Genomic DNA, 22,329 nt, shown 5'->3' with positions numbered 1-22,329 from the left:
CCAAACCTGAGACATTTCCTATAGCATATGTGATATCCAACTCCTTCCCATTCCAAACATGAGACCCTTCCTATAGCAAGAATGTAATATCCAACTCCTACCCATTCCAATCCTGAGACCATTCCTATAGCATGAGATGTGATATCTCAATGCTTATACCAAACCTGAGACTCTTCCTATAACATGAGATGTGATATCCAACTCCTTCCCGTTCCAAACCTGAGACCCTTCCTATAGCATGAGATGTGATATCCAACTCCTTCCCATTCCAATCCTGAGACCCTTCCGATAGCATGAGATGTGATATCTCAATGCTTCTAATACCAAACTTGTGATCCTTCCTATAATAAGAGATGTGATATCCAAATCCTTCCCCTTCCAAACCTGAGACCCTCCCTTTAGCATGAGATGTGATATCTCAATGCCTCTAATACCAAACCTGAGATCCTTCCAATAGCATGAGATGTCATATCTCAATGCTTCTAATACCAAACCTGAGATCCTTCCTATAACATGAGATGTGATATCCAAATCCTTCCCCTTCCAAACCTGAGACCCTCCCTTTAGCATGAGATGTGATATCCAACTCCTTCCCATTCCAATCCTGAGACCCTTCTGACAGCATGAGATGTGATATCTCAATGCCTCTAATACCAAAACTGAGATCCTACCTCTAACATGAAATGTGATATCCAACTCCTTCCCTTTCCAAACGTGAGACCCTCCCTATAGCATGAGATGTGATATCCAAGTCCTTCCCATTCCAATCCTGAGACCCTTCCTATAGCATGAGATGTGATATCTCAATGCTTCTAATACCAAACCTGAGACCCTTCCTATAACATAAGATGGGATATCCAACTCCTTCCCATTCCAATCCTGAGACCCTTCCGATAGCAGAGATGTGATATCTCAATGCTTATACCAAACCTGAGACCCTTCCTGTGGCATGAGATGTCATATACAACTCCTTCCCATTCCAATCCTGAGACCCTTCCTATAGCATGAGATGGGATATCCAACTCCTTCCCATTCCAATCCTGAGACCCTTCCTATAGCATGAGATGTGATGTCTCAATGCTTCTAATACCAAACCTGAGATCCTTCCTATAACATGAGATGTGATATCCAACTCCTTCCCATTCCAATCCTGAGATACTTCCTATAGCATGAGAAGTGATATCTCAATGCTTATACCAAACCTGAGACCCTTCCTACGGCATGAGATGTCATATACAACTCCTTCCCATTCCAATCCTGAGACCCGTCCTATAGCATGAGATGTGATATCCAACTACTTCCCATTCCAATCCTGAGACCCTTCCTATAGCATGAGATGTGATATCCAACTCCTTCCCTTTCCAAACCTGAGAGCCTATCTATAGCATGAGATGTGATATCCAAGTCCTTCCCATTCCAATCCTGAGACCCTTCCTATAGCATGAGATGTGATATCCAACTCCTTCCATTCCAATCCTGAGACCTGTCCTATAGCATGAGATGTGATATCTCAATGCTTATACCAAACCTGAGACCCTTCCTATAGCATGAGATGTGATATCCAACTACTTCCCATTCCAATCCTGAGACCCTTCCTATAGCATGAGATGTGATATCCAACTCCTTCCCTTTCCAAACCTGAGAGCCTATCTATAGCATGAGATGGGATATCCAACTCCTTCCCATTCCAATCCTGAGACACTTCCGATAGCAGAGATGTGATATCTGAATGCTTATACCACACCTGAGACCCTTCCTATAACATGAGATGTGATATCCAACTCCTTCCCATTCCAATCCTGAGACACTTCCTATAGCATGAGAAGTGATATCTCAATGCTTATACCAAACCTGAGACCCTTCCTACGGCATGAGATGTCATATACAACTCCTTCCCATTCCAATCCTGAGACCCGTCCTATAGCATGAGATGTGATATCCAACTACTTCCCATTCCAATCCTGAGACCCTTCCTATAGCATGAGATGTGATATCCAACTCCTTCCCTTTCCAAACCTGAGAGCCTATCTATAGCATGAGATGTGATATCCAAGTCCTTCCCATTCCAATCCTGAGACCCTTCCTATAGCATGAGATGTGATATCCAACTCCTTCCATTCCAATCCTGAGACCTGTCCTATAGCATGAGATGTGATATCTCAATGCTTATACCAAACCTGAGACCCTTCCTATAGCATGAGATGTGATATCCAACTACTTCCCATTCCAATCCTGAGACCCTTCCTATAGCATGAGATGTGATATCCAACTCCTTCCCTTTCCAAACCTGAGAGCCTATCTATAGCATGAGATGGGATATCCAACTCCTTCCCATTCCAATCCTGAGACACTTCCGATAGCAGAGATGTGATATCTGAATGCTTATACCACACCTGAGACCCTTCCTATAACATGAGATGTGATATCCAACTCCTTCCCGTTCCAAACCTGAGACCCTTCCTTTAGCATGAGATGTGATATACAGCTCCTTCCCATTCCAATCCTGAGACACTTCCGATAGCATGAGATGTGATATCTCAAAGCTTCTAATATCAAAACTGAGACCCTCCCTATAGCATGATATGTGATATCCAACTCCTTCCCATTCCAATCCTGAGACCCTTCCGATAGCATGAGATGTGATATCTCAATGCTTCTAATACCAAACTTGTGATCCTTCCTATAATAAGAGATGTGATATCCAAATCCTTCCCGTTCCAAACCTGAGACCCTCCCTTTAGCATGAGATGTGATATCTCAATGCCTCTAATACCAAACCTGAGATCCTTCCAATAGCATGAGATGTCATATCTCAATGCTTCTAATACCAAACCTGAGATCCTTCCTATAACATGAGATGTGATATCCAAATCCTTCCCCTTCCAAACCTGAGACCCTCCCTTTAGCATGAGATGTTATATCCAACTCCTTCCCATTCCAATCCTGAGACCCTTCTGACAGCATGAGATGTGATATCTCAATGCCTCTAATACCAAAACTGAGATCCTACCTCTAACATGAAATGTGATATCCAACTCCTTCCATTTCCAAACGTGAGACCCTCCCTATAGCATGAGATGTGATATCCAAGTCCTTCCCATTCCAATCCTGAGACCCTTCCTATAGCATGAGATGTGATATCTCAATGCTTCTAATACCAAACCTGAGACCCTTCCTATAACATAAGATGGGATATCCAACTCCTTCCCATTCCAATCCTGAGACCCTTCCGATAGCAGAGATGTGATATCTCAATGCTTATACCAAACCTGAGACCCTTCCTGTGGCATGAGATGTCATATACAACTCCTTCCCATTCCAATCCTGAGACCCTTCCTATAGCATGAGATGGGATATCCAACTCCTTCCCATTCCAATCCTGAGACCCTTCCTATAGCATGAGATGTGATGTCTCAATGCTTCTAATACCAAACCTGAGATCCTTCCTATAACATGAGATGTGATATCCAACTCCTTCCATTCCAATCCTGAGAAACGTCCTATAGCATGAGATGTGATATCTCAATGCTTATACCAAACCTGAGACCCTTCCTATAGCATGAGATGTGATATCCAACTACTTCCCATTCCAATCCTGAGACCCTTCCTGTACCATGAGATGTGATATCCAACTCCTTCCCTTTCCAAACCTGAGAGCCTATCTATAGCATGAGATGTGATATCCAAGTCCTTCCCATTCCAATCCTGAGACCCTTCCTATAGCATGAGATTTGATATCTCAATGCTTCTAATACCAAACCTGAGATCCTTCCTCTAACATGAAATGTGATATCCAACTCCTTCCCATTCCACTCCTGAGACACTTCCGATAGCAGAGATGTGATATCTCAATGCTTATACCAAACCTGAGACCCTTCCTATAACATGAGATGTGATATCCAACTCCTTCCCGTTCCAAACCTGAGACCCTTCCTTTAGCATGAGATGTGATATCCAGCTCCTTCCCATTCCAATCCTGAGACACTTCCGATAGCATGAGATGTGATATCTCAATACATCTAATACCAAACCTGAGATCCTTCCGATAACATGAGATGTGATATCCAACTCCTTCCCATTCCAATCCTGAGACCCTTCCTATAGCATGAGAAGTGATATCTCCATGCTTATACCAAACCTGAGACCCTTACTATAGCATGAGATGTGATATTCAACTCCTTCCCATTCCAATCCTGAGACCCTTCCTATAGCATGAGAAGTGATAACTCCATGCGTATACCAAACCTGAGACCCTTCCTATAGCATGAGATGTGATATCCAAATCCTTCCCATTCCAATCCTGAGCCACTTCCGATAGCAGAGATGTGCTATCTCAATGCTTATACCAAACCTGAGACCCTTCCTATAACATGAGATGTGATATCCAACTCATTCCCGTTCCAAACCTGAGACATTTCCTATAGCATATGTGATATCCAACTCCTTCCCATTCCAAACATGAGACCCTTCCTATAGCAAGAATGTAATATCCAACTCCTACCCATTCCAATCCTGAGACCATTCCTATAGCATGAGATGTGATATCTCAATGCTTATACCAAACCTGAGACTCTTCCTATAACATGAGATGTGATATCCAACTCCTTCCCGTTCCAAACCTGAGACCCTTCCTATAGCATGAGATGTGATATCCAACTCCTTCCCATTCCAATCCTGAGACCCTTCCGATAGCATGAGATGTGATATCTCAATGCTTCTAATACCAAACTTGTGATCCTTCCTATAATAAGAGATGTGATATCCAAATCCTTCCCCTTCCAAACCTGAGACCCTCCCTTTAGCATGAGATGTGATATCTCAATGCCTCTAATACCAAACCTGAGATCCTTCCAATAGCATGAGATGTCATATCTCAATGCTTCTAATACCAAACCTGAGATCCTTCCTATAACATGAGATGTGATATCCAAATCCTTCCCCTTCCAAACCTGAGACCCTCCCTTTAGCATGAGATGTGATATCCAACTCCTTCCCATTCCAATCCTGAGACCCTTCTGACAGCATGAGATGTGATATCTCAATGCCTCTAATACCAAAACTGAGATCCTACCTCTAACATGAAATGTGATATCCAACTCCTTCCCTTTCCAAACGTGAGACCCTCCCTATAGCATGAGATGTGATATCCAAGTCCTTCCCAGTCCAATCCTGAGACCCTTCCTATAGCATGAGATGTGATATCTCAATGCTTCTAATACCAAACCTGAGACCCTTCCTATAACATAAGATGGGATATCCAACTCCTTCCCATTCCAATCCTGAGACCCTTCCGATAGCAGAGATGTGATATCTCAATGCTTATACCAAACCTGAGACCCTTCCTGTGGCATGAGATGTCATATACAACTCCTTCCCATTCCAATCCTGAGACCCTTCCTATAGCATGAGATGGGATATCCAACTCCTTCCCATTCCAATCCTGAGACCCTTCCTATAGCATGAGATGTGATGTCTCAATGCTTCTAATACCAAACCTGAGATCCTTCCTATAACATGAGATGTGATATCCAACTCCTTCCCATTCCAATCCTGAGACACTTCCTATAGCATGAGAAGTGATATCTCAATGCTTATACCAAACCTGAGACCCTTCCTACGGCATGAGATGTCATATACAACTCCTTCCCATTCCAATCCTGAGACCCGTCCTATAGCATGAGATGTGATATCCAACTACTTCCCATTCCAATCCTGAGACCCTTCCTATAGCATGAGATGTGATATCCAACTCCTTCCCTTTCCAAACCTGAGAGCCTATCTATAGCATGAGATGTGATATCCAAGTCCTTCCCATTCCAATCCTGAGACCCTTCCTATAGCATGAGATGTGATATCCAACTCCTTCCATTCCAATCCTGAGACCTGTCCTATAGCATGAGATGTGATATCTCAATGCTTATACCAAACCTGAGACCCTTCCTATAGCATGAGATGTGATATCCAACTACTTCCCATTCCAATCCTGAGACCCTTCCTATAGCATGAGATGTGATATCCAACTCCTTCCCTTTCCAAACCTGAGAGCCTATCTATAGCATGAGATGGGATATCCAACTCCTTCCCATTCCAATCCTGAGACACTTCCGATAGCAGAGATGTGATATCTGAATGCTTATACCACACCTGAGACCCTTCCTATAACATGAGATGTGATATCCAACTCCTTCCCATTCCAATCCTGAGACACTTCCTATAGCATGAGAAGTGATATCTCAATGCTTATACCAAACCTGAGACCCTTCCTACGGCATGAGATGTCATATACAACTCCTTCCCATTCCAATCCTGAGACCCGTCCTATAGCATGAGATGTGATATCCAACTACTTCCCATTCCAATCCTGAGACCCTTCCTATAGCATGAGATGTGATATCCAACTCCTTCCCTTTCCAAACCTGAGAGCCTATCTATAGCATGAGATGTGATATCCAAGTCCTTCCCATTCCAATCCTGAGACCCTTCCTATAGCATGAGATGTGATATCCAACTCCTTCCATTCCAATCCTGAGACCTGTCCTATAGCATGAGATGTGATATCTCAATGCTTATACCAAACCTGAGACCCTTCCTATAGCATGAGATGTGATATCCAACTACTTCCCATTCCAATCCTGAGACCCTTCCTATAGCATGAGATGTGATATCCAACTCCTTCCCTTTCCAAACCTGAGAGCCTATCTATAGCATGAGATGGGATATCCAACTCCTTCCCATTCCAATCCTGAGACACTTCCGATAGCAGAGATGTGATATCTGAATGCTTATACCACACCTGAGACCCTTCCTATAACATGAGATGTGATATCCAACTCCTTCCCGTTCCAAACCTGAGACCCTTCCTTTAGCATGAGATGTGATATACAGCTCCTTCCCATTCCAATCCTGAGACACTTCCGATAGCATGAGATGTGATATCTCAAAGCTTCTAATATCAAAACTGAGACCCTCCCTATAGCATGATATGTGATATCTAAGTCCTTCCCATTCCAATCCTGAGACCCTTCCTGTAGCATGAGATGTGATATCTCAATGCTTCTACCAAACCTGAGACCCTTCCTTTAGCATGAGATGTGATATCCAACTCCTTCCCATTCCAGTCCTGAGAACCTTCCTATAGCATGAGATATGATATCTCAATGCCTCTAATACCAAAACTGAGATCCTACCTCTAACATGAAATGTGATATCCAACTCCTTCCCTTTCCAAACGTGAGACCCTCCCTATAGCATGAGATGTGATATCCAAGTCCTTCCCATTCCAATCCTGAGACCCTTCCTATAGCATGAGATGTGATATCTCAATGCTTCTAATACCAAACCTGAGACCCTTCCTATAACATAAGATGGGATATCCAACTCCTTCCCATTCCAATCCTGAGACCCTTCCGATAGCAGAGATGTGATATCTCAATGCTTATACCAAACCTGAGACCCTTTCTGTGGCATGAGATGTCATATACAACTCCTTCCCATTCCAATCCTGAGACCCTTCCTATAGCATGAGATGTGATATCCAACTCCTTCCCATTCCAATCCTGAGACCCTTCCTATAGCATGAGAAGTGATATCTCAATGCTTATACCAAACCTGAGACCCTTCCTACGGCATGAGATGTCATATACAACTCCTTCCCATTCCAATCCTGAGACCCGTCCTATAGCATGAGATGTGATATCTCAATGCTTATACCAAACCTGAGACCCTTCCTATAGCATGAGATGTGATATCCAACTACTTCCCATTCCAATCCTGAGACCCTTCCTATAGCATGAGATGTGATATCCAACTCCTTCCCTTTCCAAACCTGAGAGCCTATCTATAGCATGAGATGTGATATCCAAGTCCTTCCCATTCCAATCCTGAGACCCTTCCTATAGCATGAGATGTGATATCCAACTCCTTCCATTCCAATCCTGAGACCTGTCCTATAGCATGAGATGTGATATCTCAATGCTTATACCAAACCTGAGACCCTTCCTATAGCATGAGATGTGATATCCAACTACTTCCCATTCCAATCCTGAGACCCTTCCTATAGCATGAGATGTGATATCCAACTCCTTCCCTTTCCAAACCTGAGAGCCTATCTATAGCATGAGATGGGATATCCAACTCCTTCCCATTCCAATCCTGAGACACTTCCGATAGCAGAGATGTGATATCTGAATGCTTATACCACACCTGAGACCCTTCCTATAACATGAGATGTGATATCCAACTCCTTCCCGTTCCAAACCTGAGACCCTTCCTTTAGCATGAGATGTGATATACAGCTCCTTCCCATTCCAATCCTGAGACACTTCCGATAGCATGAGATGTGATATCTCAAAGCTTCTAATATCAAAACTGAGACCCTCCCTATAGCATGATATTTGATATCTAAGTCCTTCCCATTCCAATCCTGAGACCTTCCTGTAGCATGAGATGTGATATCCAACTCCTTCCAATTCCAGTCCTGAGACCCTTCCTATAGCATGAGATATGATATCTCAATACTTCTAATACCAAACCTGAGATCCTTCCAATAACATGAGATGTGATATCCAAATCCTTTCCCTTCCAAACCTGAGACCCTCCCTTTAGCATGAGATGTGATATCCAAGTCCTTCCCATTCCAATCCTGAGACCCTTCCTATAGCATGAGATGTGATATCTCAATGCTTCTAATACCAAACCTGAGACCCTTCCTATAACATAAGATGGGATATCCAACTCCTTTCCATTCCAATCCTGAGACCCTTCCGATAGCAGAGATGTGATATCTCAATGCTTATACCAAACCTGAGACCCTTCCTGTGGCATGAGATGTCATATACAACTCCTTCCCATTCCAATCCTGAGACCCTTCCTATAGCATGAGATATGATATCTCAATGCTTCTAACACCAAACCTGAGATCCTTCAGATAGCATGAGATGAGATATCTCAATGCTTCTAATGCCAAACCTGAGATCATTCCTTTAACACGAGATGTAATATCCAAATCCTTCCCCTTCCAAATCTGAGACCCTCCCTTTAGCATGAGATGTGATATCCAACTCCTTCCCATTCCAATCCTGAGACCCTTCCTATAGCATGAGATGTGATGTCTCAATGCTTCTAATACCAAACCTGAGATCCTTCCTATAACATGAGATGTGATATCCAACTCCTTCCCATTCCAATCCTGAGACACTTCCTATAGCATGAGAAGTGATATCTCAATGCTTATACCAAACCTGAGACCCTTCCTACGGCATGAGATGCCATATACAACTCCTTCCCATTCCAATCCTGAGACCCGTCCTAAAGCATGAGATGTGATATCTCAATGCTTATACCAAACCTGACACCCTTCCTATAGCATGAGATGTGATATCCAACTACTTCCCATTCCAATCCTGAGACCCTTCCTATAGTATGAGATGTGATATCCAACTCCTTCCCTTTCCAAACCTGAGAGCCTATCTATAGCATGAGATGTGATATCCAAGTCCTTCCCATTCCAATCCTGAGACCCTTCCTATAGCATGAGATGTGATATCTCAATGCTTCTAATACCAAACCTGAGACCCTTCCTATAGCATGAGATGTGATATCCAACTACTTCCCATTCCAATCCTGAGACCCTTCCTATAGCATGAGATGTGATATCCAACTCCTTCCATTCCAATCCTGAGACCTGTCCTATAGCATGAGATGTGATATCTCAATGCTTATACCAAACCTGAGACCCTTCCTATAGCATGAGATGTGATATCCAACTACTTCCCATTCCAATCCTGAGACCCTTCCTATAGCATGAGATGTGATATCCAACTCCTTCCCTTTCCAAACCTGAGAGCCTATCTATAGCATGAGATGGGATATCCAACTCCTTCCCATTCCAATCCTGAGACACTTCCGATAGCAGAGATGTGATATCTGAATGCTTATACCACACCTGAGACCCTTCCTATAACATGAGATGTGATATCCAACTCCTTCCCGTTCCAAACCTGAGACCCTTCCTTTAGCATGAGATGTGATATCCAGCTCCTTCCCATTCCAATACTGAGACCCTTCTGATAGCATGAGATGTGATATCTCAATGCTTCTAATACCAAACCTGAGATCCTTCCTATAACATGAGATGTGATATCCAACTCCTTCCCATTCCAATCCTGAGACCCTTCCTATAGCATGAGAAGTGATATCTCCATGCGTATACCAAACCTGAGACCCTTCCTATAGCATGAGATGTGATATCCAAATCCTTCCCATTCCAATCCTGAGACTCTTCCTATAGCATGAGATGTGATATCTCAATGCTTATACCAAACCAGAGACCCGACCTATAACATGAGATGGGATATCCAACTCCTTCCCATTCCAATCCTGAGCCACTTCCGATAGCAGAGATGTGATATCTCAATGCTTATACCAAACCTGAGACCCTTCCTATAACATGAGATGTGATATCCAACTCATTCCCATTCCAAACCTGACACACTTCCTATAGCATATGTGATATCCAACTCCTTCCCATTCCAAACATGAGACCCTTCCTATAGCAAGAATGTAATATCCAACTCCTACCCATTCCAATCCTGAGACCATTCCTATAGCATGAGATGTGATATAACAATGCTTCTAATACCAAACCTGAGATCCTTCCTATGACATGAAATGTGATATCCAAATCCTTCCCATTCCAAACCTGAGACCCTTCCTACAGCATGCGATGTGATATCTCAATGCTTCTAATATCAAACCTGAGACCCGTCCTATAACATGAGATGGGATATCCAACTCCTTCCCGTTCCAAACCTGATACTCTTCCTATAGCATGAGATGTGATATCCAATTCCTTCCCATCCTAATCCTGAGACACCTCCGATAGCAGAGATGTGATATCTCAATGCTTATACCAAACCTGAGACTCTTCCTATAACATGAGATGTGATATCCAACTCCTTCCCGTTCCAAACCTGAGACCCTTCCTATAGCATGAGATGAGATATCCAACTCCTTCCCATTCCAATCCTGAGACCCTTCCGATAGCATGAGATGTGATATCTCAATGCTTCTAATACCAAACCTGATATCCTTACTATAACATGAGATGTGATATCCAACTCCTTCCCATTCCAATCCTGAGACCCTTCCTATAGCATGAGATGTGATATCCAACTCCTTCCCATTCCAATCCTGAGACCCTTCCTATAGCATGAGATATGATATCTCAATGCTTCTAACACCAAACCTGAGATCCTTCAGATAGCATGAGATGTGATATCTCAATGCTTCTAATACCAAACCTGAGATCATTCCTTTAACACGAGATGTAATATCCAAATCCTTCCCCTTCCAAACCTGAGACCCTCCCTTTAGCATGAGATGTGATATCCAACTCCTTCCCATTCCAATCCTGAGACCCTTCCTATAGCATTAGATGTGATGTCTCAATGCTTCTAATACCAAACCTGAGATCCTTCCTATAACATGAGATGTGATATCCAACTCCTTCCCATTCCAATCCTGAGATACTTCCTATAGCATGAGAAGTGATATCTCAATGCTTATACCAAACCTGAGACCCTTCCTACGGCATGAGATGCCATATACAACTCCTTCCCATTCCAATCCTGAGACCCGTCCTATAGCATGAGATGTGATATCTCAATGCTTATACCAAACCTGACACCCTTCCTATAGCATGAGATGTGATATCCAACTACTTCCCATTCCAATCCTGAGACCCTTCCTATAGTATGAGATGTGATATCCAACTCCTTCCCTTTCCAAACCTGAGAGCCTATCTATAGCATGAGATGTGATATCCAAGTCCTTCCCATTCCAATCCTGAGACCCTTCCTATAGCATGAGATGTGATATCTCAATGCTTCTAATACCAAACCTGAGACCCTTCCTATAGCATGAGATGTGATATCCAACTACTTCCCATTCCAATCCTGAGACCCTTCCTATAGCATGAGATGTGATATCCAACTCCTTCCATTCCAATCCTGAGACCTGTCCTATAGCATGAGATGTGATATCTCAATGCTTATACCAAACCTGAGACCCTTCCTATAGCATGAGATGTGATATCCAACTACTTCCCATTCCAATCCTGAGACCCTTCCTATAGCATGAGATGTGATATCCAACTCCTTCTCCTTCCAAACCTGAGAGCCTATCTATAGCATGAGATGGGATATCCAACTCCTTCCCATTCCAATCCTGAGACACTTCCGATAGCAGAGATGTGATATCTGAATGCTTATACCACACCTGAGACCCTTCCTATAACATGAGATGTGATATCCAACTCCTTCCCGTTCCAAACCTGAGACCCTTCCTTTAGCATGAGATGTGATATCCAGCTCCTTCCCATTCCAATCCTTAGACCCTTCTGATAGCATGAGATGTGATATCTCAATGCTTCTAATACCAAACCTGAGATCCTTCCTATAACATGAGATGTGATATCCAACTCCTTCCCATTCCAATCCTGAGACCCTTCCTATAGCATGAGAAGTGATATCTCCATGCGTATACCAAACCTGAGACCCTTCCTATAGCATGAGATGTGATATCCAAATCCTTCCCATTCCAATCCTGAGACTCTTCCTATAGCATGAGATGTGATATCTCAATGCTTATACCAAACCAGAGACCCGTCCTATAACATGAGATGGGATATCCAACTCCTTCACATTCCAATCCTGAGCCACTTCCGATAGCAGAGATGTGATATCTCAATGCTTATACCAAACCTGAGACCCTTCCTATAACATGAGATGTGATATCCAACTCATTCCCTTTCCAAACCTGAGACCCTTCCTATAGCATGAGATGAGATATCCAACTCCTTCCCATTCCAATCCTGAGACCCTTCCGATAGCATGAGATGTGATATCTCAATGCTTCTAATACCAAACCTGAGATCCTTCCTATAACATGAGATGTGATATCCAACTCCTTCCCATTCCAATCCTGAGACCCTTCCTATAGCATGAGAAGTGATATCTCCATGCTTATACCAAACCTGAGACCCTTCCTATAGCATGAGATGTGATATCCAATTTGTTCCCATTCCAATCCTTAGGCCCTTCCTATAGCATGAGAAGTGATATCTCCATGTGTATACCAAACCTGAGACCCTTCCTATAGCATGAGATGTGATATCCAAATCCTTCCCATTCCAATCCTGAGACCCTTCCTATAGCATGAGATGTGATATCTCAATGCTTATACCAAACCAGAGACCCGTCCTATAACATGAGATGGGATATCCAACTCCTTCCCATTCCAATCCTGAGCCACTTCCAATAGCAGAGATGTGATATCTCAATGCTTATACCAAACCTGAGACCCTTCCTATAACATGAGATGTGATATCCAACTCATTCCCGTTCCAAACCTGAGACACTTCCTATAGCATATGTGATATCCAACTCCTTCCCATTCCAAACATGAGACTCTTCTTATAGCAAGAATGTAATATCCAACTCCTACCCATTCCAATCCTGAGACCATTCCTATAGCATGAGATGTGATATATCAATGCTTCTAATACCAAACCTGAGATCCTTCCTATGACATGAAATGTGATATCCAAATCCTTCCCATTCCAAACCTGAGACCCTTCCTACAGCATGCGATGTGATATCTCAATGCTTCTAATATCAAACCTGAGACCCGTCCTATAACATGAGATGGGATATCCAACTCCTTCCCGTTCCAAACCTGATACCCTTCCTATAGCATGAGATGTGATATCCAATTCCTTCCCATCCCAATCCTGAGACACCTCCGATAGCAGAGATGTGATATCTCAATTCTTATACCAAACCTGAGACTCTTCCTATAACATGAGATGTGATATCCAAATCCTTCCCGTTCCAAACCTGAGACCCTTCCTATAGCATGAGATGTGATATCCAACTCCTTCCCATTCCAATCCTGAGACCCTTCCAATAACATGAGATGGGAATATCCAACTCCTTCCCATTCCAATCCTGAGACCCTTCCGCTAGCAGAGATGTGATATCTCAATGCTTATACCAAACCCGAGATCCTTCCTATAACATGAGATGTGATATCCAACTCCTTCCCATTCCAATCCTGAGACGCTTCCTATAGCATGAGATGTGATATCTCACTGCTTATACCAAACCTGAGACCCTTCCTATAGCATGAGATGTGATATCCAACTCCTTCCCATTCCAATCCTGAGACCCTTCCTATAGCATGAGATGTGATATCTCAATGCTTCTAATATCAAACTTGAGACCCTCCCTATAGCATGAGATGTGATATCCAAGTCCTTCCCATTCCAATCCTGAGACACTTCCTATAGCATGAGATGTGATATCTCAATGCTTCTAATACCAAACCTGAGACTCTTCCTATAACATGAGATGGGATATCCAACTCCTTCCCATTCCAAGCATGAGACCCTTCCGATAGCAGAGATGTGATATCTCAAAGCTTATACCAAACCTGAGACCCTTCCTACGGCATGAAATGTCATATACAACTCCTTCCCATTCCAATCCTGAGACCCTTCCTATAGCATGAGATGTGATATCTCAATGCTTATACCAAACCTGAGACCCTTCCTATAGCATGAGATGTGATATCCAACTCCTTCCCATCCCAATCCTGAGACACTTCCGATTGCAGAGATGTGATATCTCAATGCTTATACCAAACCTGAGACTCTTCCTATAACATGAGATGGGATATCCTACTCCTTCCCGTTCCAAACCTGAGACCCTTCCTATAGCATGAGATGTGATATCCAAGTCCTTCCCATTCCAATCCTGAGACACTTCCTATAACATGAGATGTGATGTCTCAATGCTTCTAATACCAAACCTGAGATCTATCCTATAACATGAGATGTGATATCCAACTCCTTCCCATTCCAATCCTGAGACCCTTCCTATAGCATGAGATGTGATATCTCAATGCCTCTTTACCAAACCTGAGATCCTACCTCTAACATGAAATGTGATATCCAACTCCTGCCCCTTCCAAACCTGAGAGCCTTCCTATAGCATGAGATGTGATATCCAAGTCCTTCCCATTCCAATCCTGAGACCCTTCCTATAACATCAGATGTGATATCCAACTCCTTCCCATTCCAACCTGAGACCCTTCCTATAGCATGAGATGGGATATCCAACTCCTTCCAAATCCAATCCTGATACCCTTCCGATAGCATGAGATGTGATATCCCAATGCTTCTACAAAACCTGAGACCCATACATGGCATGAGATGTGATATCAAACTCCTTCCCATTCCAATCCTGAGACACTTCCTATAGCATGAGATGTGATATCTCAATGCTTCTAATACCAAACCTGAGACTCTTCCTATAACATGAGATGGGATATCCAACTTCTTCCCATTCCAATCCTGAGACCCTTCCGATAGCAGGGATGTGATATCTCAATGCTTCTAATACCAAACCTGAGATCCTTCCTATAACATCAGATGTGATCTCCAACTCCTTCCCATTCCAATCCTGAGACTCTTCCTATAGCATGAGATGTGATATCTCAATGCTTATACCAAACCTGAGACCCTTCCTATAGCATGAGATGTGATATCCAACTCCTTCCCATTCCAATCCTGAGACCCTACCTATAGCATGAGATGTGATATCTCAATGCCTCTAATACCAAACCTGAGGTCCTTCCTCTAACATGAAATGTGATATCCAACTCCTTCCCTTTCCAAACCTGAGAGCCTACCTATAGCATGAGATGTGATATCCAAGTCCTTCCCATTCCAATCCTTAGACCCTTCCTACAGCATGCAATATGATATCTCAATGATTCTAATAACAAACCTGAGACCCGTCCTATAACATGAGATGGGATATCTAACTCCTTCCCATTCCAATCCTGAGACACTTCCGATAGCAGAGATGTGATATCTCAATGCTTATACCAAACCTGAGACCCTTCCTATAGCATGAGATGTGATATCCAACTCCTTCCCGTTCCAAACCTGAGACCCTTCCTATAGCATATGTGATATCCAACTCCTTCCCATTCCAAACATGAGACCCTTCCTATAGCAAGAATGTAATATCCAACTCCTTCCCATTCCAATCCTGAGACCCTTCCTACAGCATGCGATGTGATATCTCAATGCTTCTAATACCAAACCTGAGACCCGTCCTATAACATGAGATGGGATATCCAACTCCTTCCCGTTCCAAACCTGAGACCCTTCCTATAGCATGAGATGTGATATCCAACTCCTTCCCATCCCAATCCTGAGACACTTCCGATTGCAGAGATGTGATATCTCAATGCTTATACCAAACCTGAGACTCTTCCTATAAAATGAGATGGGATATCCAACTCCTTCCCGTTCCAAACCTGAGACCCTTCCTATAGCATGAGATGTGATATCCAACTCCTTCCCATTCCAATCCTGAGACACTTCCGATAGCATGAGATGTGATATCTCAATGCCTCTAATACCAAACCTGAGATACTTCCGATAGCATGAGATGTGATATCTCAATGCTTCTAATACCAAACCTGAGATCCTTCCTATAACATGAGATGTGATATCCAAGTCCTTCCCCTTCCAAACCTGAGACCCTCCCTTTAGCATGAGATGTGATATCCAACTCCTTCCCATTCCAATCCTGAGACCCTTCTGATAGCATGAGATGTGATATCTCAATGCCTCTAATACCAAACCTGAGATCCTACCTCTAACATGAAATGTGATATCCAACTCCTTCCCTTTCCAAACCTGAGACCCTGCATATAGCATGAGATGTTATATCCAAGTCCTTCCCATTCCAATCCTGAGACCCTTCCTATAGCATGAGATGTGATATCTCAATGCTTATACCAAACCTGAGACCCTTCCTATGGCATGAGATGTCATATACAACTCCTTCCCATTCCAATCCTGAGACCCTTCCTATAGCATGAGATGTGATGTCTCAATGCTTCTAATACCAAACCTGAGATCCTTCCTATAACATGAGATGTGATATCCAACTCCTTCCATTCCAATCCTGAGACCCGTCCTATAGCATGAGATGTGATATCTCAATGCTTATACCAAACCTGAGACCCTTCCTATAGCATGAGATGTGATATCCAACTACTTCCCTTTCCAATCTTGAGACCCTTCCTATAGCATGAGATGTGATATCCAACTCCTTCCCTTTCCAAACCTGAGAGCCTATCTATAGCATGAGATGTGATATCCAAGTCCTTCCCATTCCAATCCTGAGACCCTTCCTATAGCATGAGATGTGATATCTCAATGCTTCTAATACCAAACCTGAGACCCTTCCTATAGCATGAGATGTGATATCCAACTACTTCCCATTCCAATCCTGAGACCCTTCCTATAGCATGAGATGTGATATTCAACTCCTTCCATTCCAATCCTGAGACCTGTCCTATAGCATGAGATGTGATATCTCAATGCTTATACCAAACCTGAGACCCTTCCTATAGCATGAGATGTGATATCCAACTACTTCCCATTCCAATCCTGAGACCCTTCCTATAGCATGAGATGTGATATCCAACTCCTTCCCTTTCCAAATCTGAGAGCCTATCTATAGCATGAGATGGGATATCCAACTCCTTCCCATTCCAATCCTGAGACACTTCCTATAGCATGAGATGTGATATCTCAATGCTTATACCAAACCTGAGATCCTTCCTATAACATGAGATGTGATATCCAACTCCTTCCCATTCCAATCCTGAGACCCTTCCTATAGCATGAGATGTGATATCTCACTGCTTATACCAAACCTGAGACCCTTCCTATAGCATGAGATGTGATATCCAACTCCTTCCCATTCCAATCCTGAGACCCTTCCTATAGCATGAGATGTGATATCTCAATGCTTCTAATATCAAACTTGAGACCCTCCCTATAGCATAAGATGTGATATCCAAGTCCTTCCCATTCCAATCCTGAGACACTTCCTATAGCATGAGATGTGATATCTCAATGCCTCTAATGCCAAACCTGAGACTCTTCCTATAACATGAGATGGGATATCCAACTCCTTCCCATTCCAAGCATGAGACCCTTCCGATAGCAGAGATGTGATATCTCAAAGCTTATACCAAACCTGAGACCCTTCCTACGGCATGAAATGTCATATACAACTCCTTCCCATTCCAATCCTGAGACCCTTCCTATAGCATGAGATGTGATATCCAACTCCTTCCATTCCAATCCTGAGACCCGTCCTATAGCATGAGATGTGATATCTCAATGCTTATACCAAACCTGAGACCCTTCCTATAGCATGAGAAGTGATATCCAACTACTTCCCATTCCAATCCTGAGACCCTTCCTATAGCATGAGATGTGATATCCAACTCCTTCCCTTTCCAAACCTGAGAGCCTATCTATAGCATGAGATGGGATATCCAACTCCTTCCCATTCCAATCCTGAGACACTTCCTATAGCATGAGATGTGATATCTCAATGCTTATACCAAACCTGAGATCCTTCCTATAACATGAGATGTGATATCCAACTCCTTCCCATTCCAATCCTGAGACCCTTCCTATAGCATGAGATGTGATATCTCACTGCTTATAGCAAACCTGAGACCCTTCCTATAGCATGAGATGTGATATCCAACTACTTCCCATTCCAATCCTGAGACCCTTCCTATAGCATGAGATGTGATATTCAACTCCTTCCATTCCAATCCTGAGACCCGTCCTATAGCATGAGATGTGATATCTCAATGCTTATACCAAACCTGAGACCCTTCCTATAGCATGAGATGTGATATCCAACTACTTCCCATTCCAATCCTGAGACCCTTCCTATAGCATGAGATGTGATATCCAACTCCTTCCCTTTCAAAATCTGAGAGCCTATCTATAGCATGAGATGGGATATCCAACTCCTTCCCATTCCAATCCTGAGACACTTCCTATAGCATGAGATGTGATATCTCAATGCTTATACCAAACCGGAGATCCTTCCTATAACATGAGATGTGATATCCAACTCCTTCCCATTCCAATCCTGAGACCCTTCCTATAGCATGAGATGTGATATCTCACTGCTTATACCAAACCTGAGACCCTTCCTATAGCATGAGATGTGATATCCAACTCCTTCCCATTCCAATCCTGAGACCCTTCCTATAGCATGAGATGTGATATCTCAATGCTTCTAATATCAAACTTGAGACCCTCCCTATAGCATAAGATGTGATATCCAAGTCCTTCCCATTCCAATCCTGAGACACTTCCTATAGCATGAGATGTGATATCTCAATGCTTCTAATGCCAAACCTGAGACTCTTCCTATAACATGAGATGGGATATCCAACTCCTTCCCATTCCAAGCATGAGACCCTTCCGATAGCAGAGATGTGATATCTCAAAGCTTATACCAAACCTGAGACCCTTCCTACGGCATGAAATGTCATATACAACTCCTTCCCATTCCAATCCTGAGACCCTTCCTATAGCATGAGATGTGATATCCAACTCCTTCCATTCCAATCCTGAGACCCGTCCTATAGCATGAGATGTGATATCTCAATGCTTATACCAAACCTGAGACCCTTCCTATAGCATGAGAAGTGATATCCAACTACTTCCCATTCCAATCCTGAGACCCTTCCTATAGCATGAGATGTGATATCCAACTCCTTCCCTTTCCAAACCTGAGAGCCTATCTATAGCATGAGATGGGATATCCAACTCCTTCCCATTCCAATCCTGAGACCCTTCCTATAGCATGAGATGTGATATCCAACTCCTTCCCTTTCCAAACCTGAGAGCCTATCTATAGCATGAGATGGGATATCCAACTCCTTCCCATTCCAATCCTGAGACACTTCCTATAGCATGAGATGTGATATCTCAATGCTTATACCAAACCTGAGATCCTTCCTATAACATGAGATGTGATATCCAACTCCTTCCCATTCCAATCCTGAGACCCTTCCTATAGCATGAGATGTGATATCTCACTGCTTATAGCAAACCTGAGACCCTTCCTATAGCATGAGATGTGATATCCAACTCCTTCCCATTCCAATCCTGAGACCCTTCCTATAGCATGAGATGTGATATCTCAATGCTTCTAATATCAAACTTGAGACCCTCCCTATAGCATGAGATGTGATATCCAAGTCCTTCCCATTCCAATCCTGAGACACTTCCTATAGCATGAGATGTGATATCTCAATGCTTCTAATGCCAAACCTGAGACTCTTCCTATAACATGAAATGGGATATCCAACTCCTTCCCATTCCAAGCATGAGACCCTTCCGATAGCAGAGATGTGATATCTCAAAGCTTATACCAAACCTGAGACCCTTCCTACGGCATGAAATGTCATATACAACTCCTTCCCATTCCAATCCTGAGACCCTTCCTATAGCATGAGATGTGATATCTCAATGCTTATACCAAACCTGAGACCCTTCCTATAGCATGAGATGTGATATCCAACTCCTTCCCATCCCAATCCTGAGACACTTCCGATTGCAGAGATGTGATATCTCAATGCTTATACCAAACCTGAGACTCTTCCTATAACATGAGATGGGATATCCTACTCCTTCCCGTTCCAAACCTGAGACCCTTCCTATAGCATGAGATGTGATATCCAAGTCCTTCCCATTCCAATCCTGAGACCCTTCCTATAACATGATATGTGATGTCTCAATGCTTCTAATACCAAACCTGAGATCTATCCTATAACATGAGATGTGATATCCAACTCCTTCCCATTCCAATCCTGAGACCCTTCCTATAGCATGAGATGTGATATCTCAATGCCTCTTTACCAAACCTGAGATCCTACCTCTAACATGAAATGTGATATCCAACTCCTTCCCCTTCCAAACCTGAGAGCCTTCCTATAGCATGAGATGTGATATCCAAGTCCTTCCCATTCCAATCCTGAGACCCTTCCTATAACATCAGATGTGATATCCAACTCCTTCCCATTCCAACCTGAGACCCTTCCTATAGCATGAGATGGGATATCCAACTCCTTCCAAATCCAATCCTGTTACCCTTCCGATAGCATGAGATGTGATATCCCAATGCTTTTACAAAACCTGAGACCCATACATGGCATGAGATGTGATATCAAACTCCTTCCCATTCCAATCCTGAGACACTTCCTATAGCATGAGATGTGATATCTCAATGCTTCTAATACCAAACCTGAGACTCTTCCTATAACATGAGATGGGATATCCAACTCCTTCCCATTCCAATCCTGAGACCGTTCCGATAGCAGGGATGTGATATCTCAATGCTTGTAATACCAAACCTGAGATCCTTCCTATAACATCAGATGTGATCTCCAACTCCTTCCCATTCCAATCCTGAGACTCTTCCTATAGCATGAGATGTGATATCTCAATGCTTATACCAAACCTGAGACCCTTCCTATAGCATGAGATGTGATATCCAACTCCTTCCCATTCCAATCCTGAGACCCTTCCTATAGCATTAGATGTGATATCTCAATGCCTCTAATACCAAACCTGAGATCCTTCCTCTAACATGAAATGTGATATCCAACTCCTTCCCTTTCCAAACCTGAGAGCCTACCTATAGCATGAGATGTGATATCCAAGTCCTTCCCATTCCAATCCTTAGACCCTTCCTACAGCATGCAATATGATATCTCAATGATTCTAATAACAAACCTGAGACCCGTCCTATAACATGAGATGGGATATCCAACTCCTTCCCATTCCAATCCTGAGACACTTCCGATAGCAGAGATGTGATATCTCAATGCTTATACCAAACCTGAGACCCTTCCTATAGCATGAGATGTGATATCCAACTCCTTCCCGTTCCAAACCTGAGACCCTTCCTATAGCATATGTGATATCCAACTCCTTCCCATTCCAAACATGAGACCCTTCCTATAGCAAGAATGTAATATCCAATTCCTTCCCATTCCAATCCTAAGACCCTTCCTACAGCATGCAATGTGATATCTCAATGCTTCTAATACCAAACCTGAGACCCGTCCTATAGCATGAGATGGGATATCCAACTCCTTCCGTTCCAAACCTGAGACCCTTCCTATAGCATGAGATGTGATATCCAACTCCTTCCCATCCCAATCCTGAGACACTTCCGATTGCAGAGATGTGATATCTCAATGCTTATACCAAACCTGAGACTCTTCCTATAAAATGAGATGGGATATCCAACTCCTTCCCGTTCCAAACCTGAGACCCTTCCTATAGCATGAGATGTGATATCCAACTCCTTCCCATTCCAATCCTGAGACCCTTCCGATAGCATGAGATGTGATATCTCA

This window comes from Ambystoma mexicanum, chromosome 11, assembly GCF_040938575.1.
Source record: "Ambystoma mexicanum isolate Mex_15411 chromosome 11, UKY_AmexF1_1, whole genome shotgun sequence".
Classification (NCBI taxonomy): Eukaryota; Metazoa; Chordata; class Amphibia; order Caudata; family Ambystomatidae; genus Ambystoma; species Ambystoma mexicanum.
Note: the sequence above shows the minus strand (reverse complement) of the source record.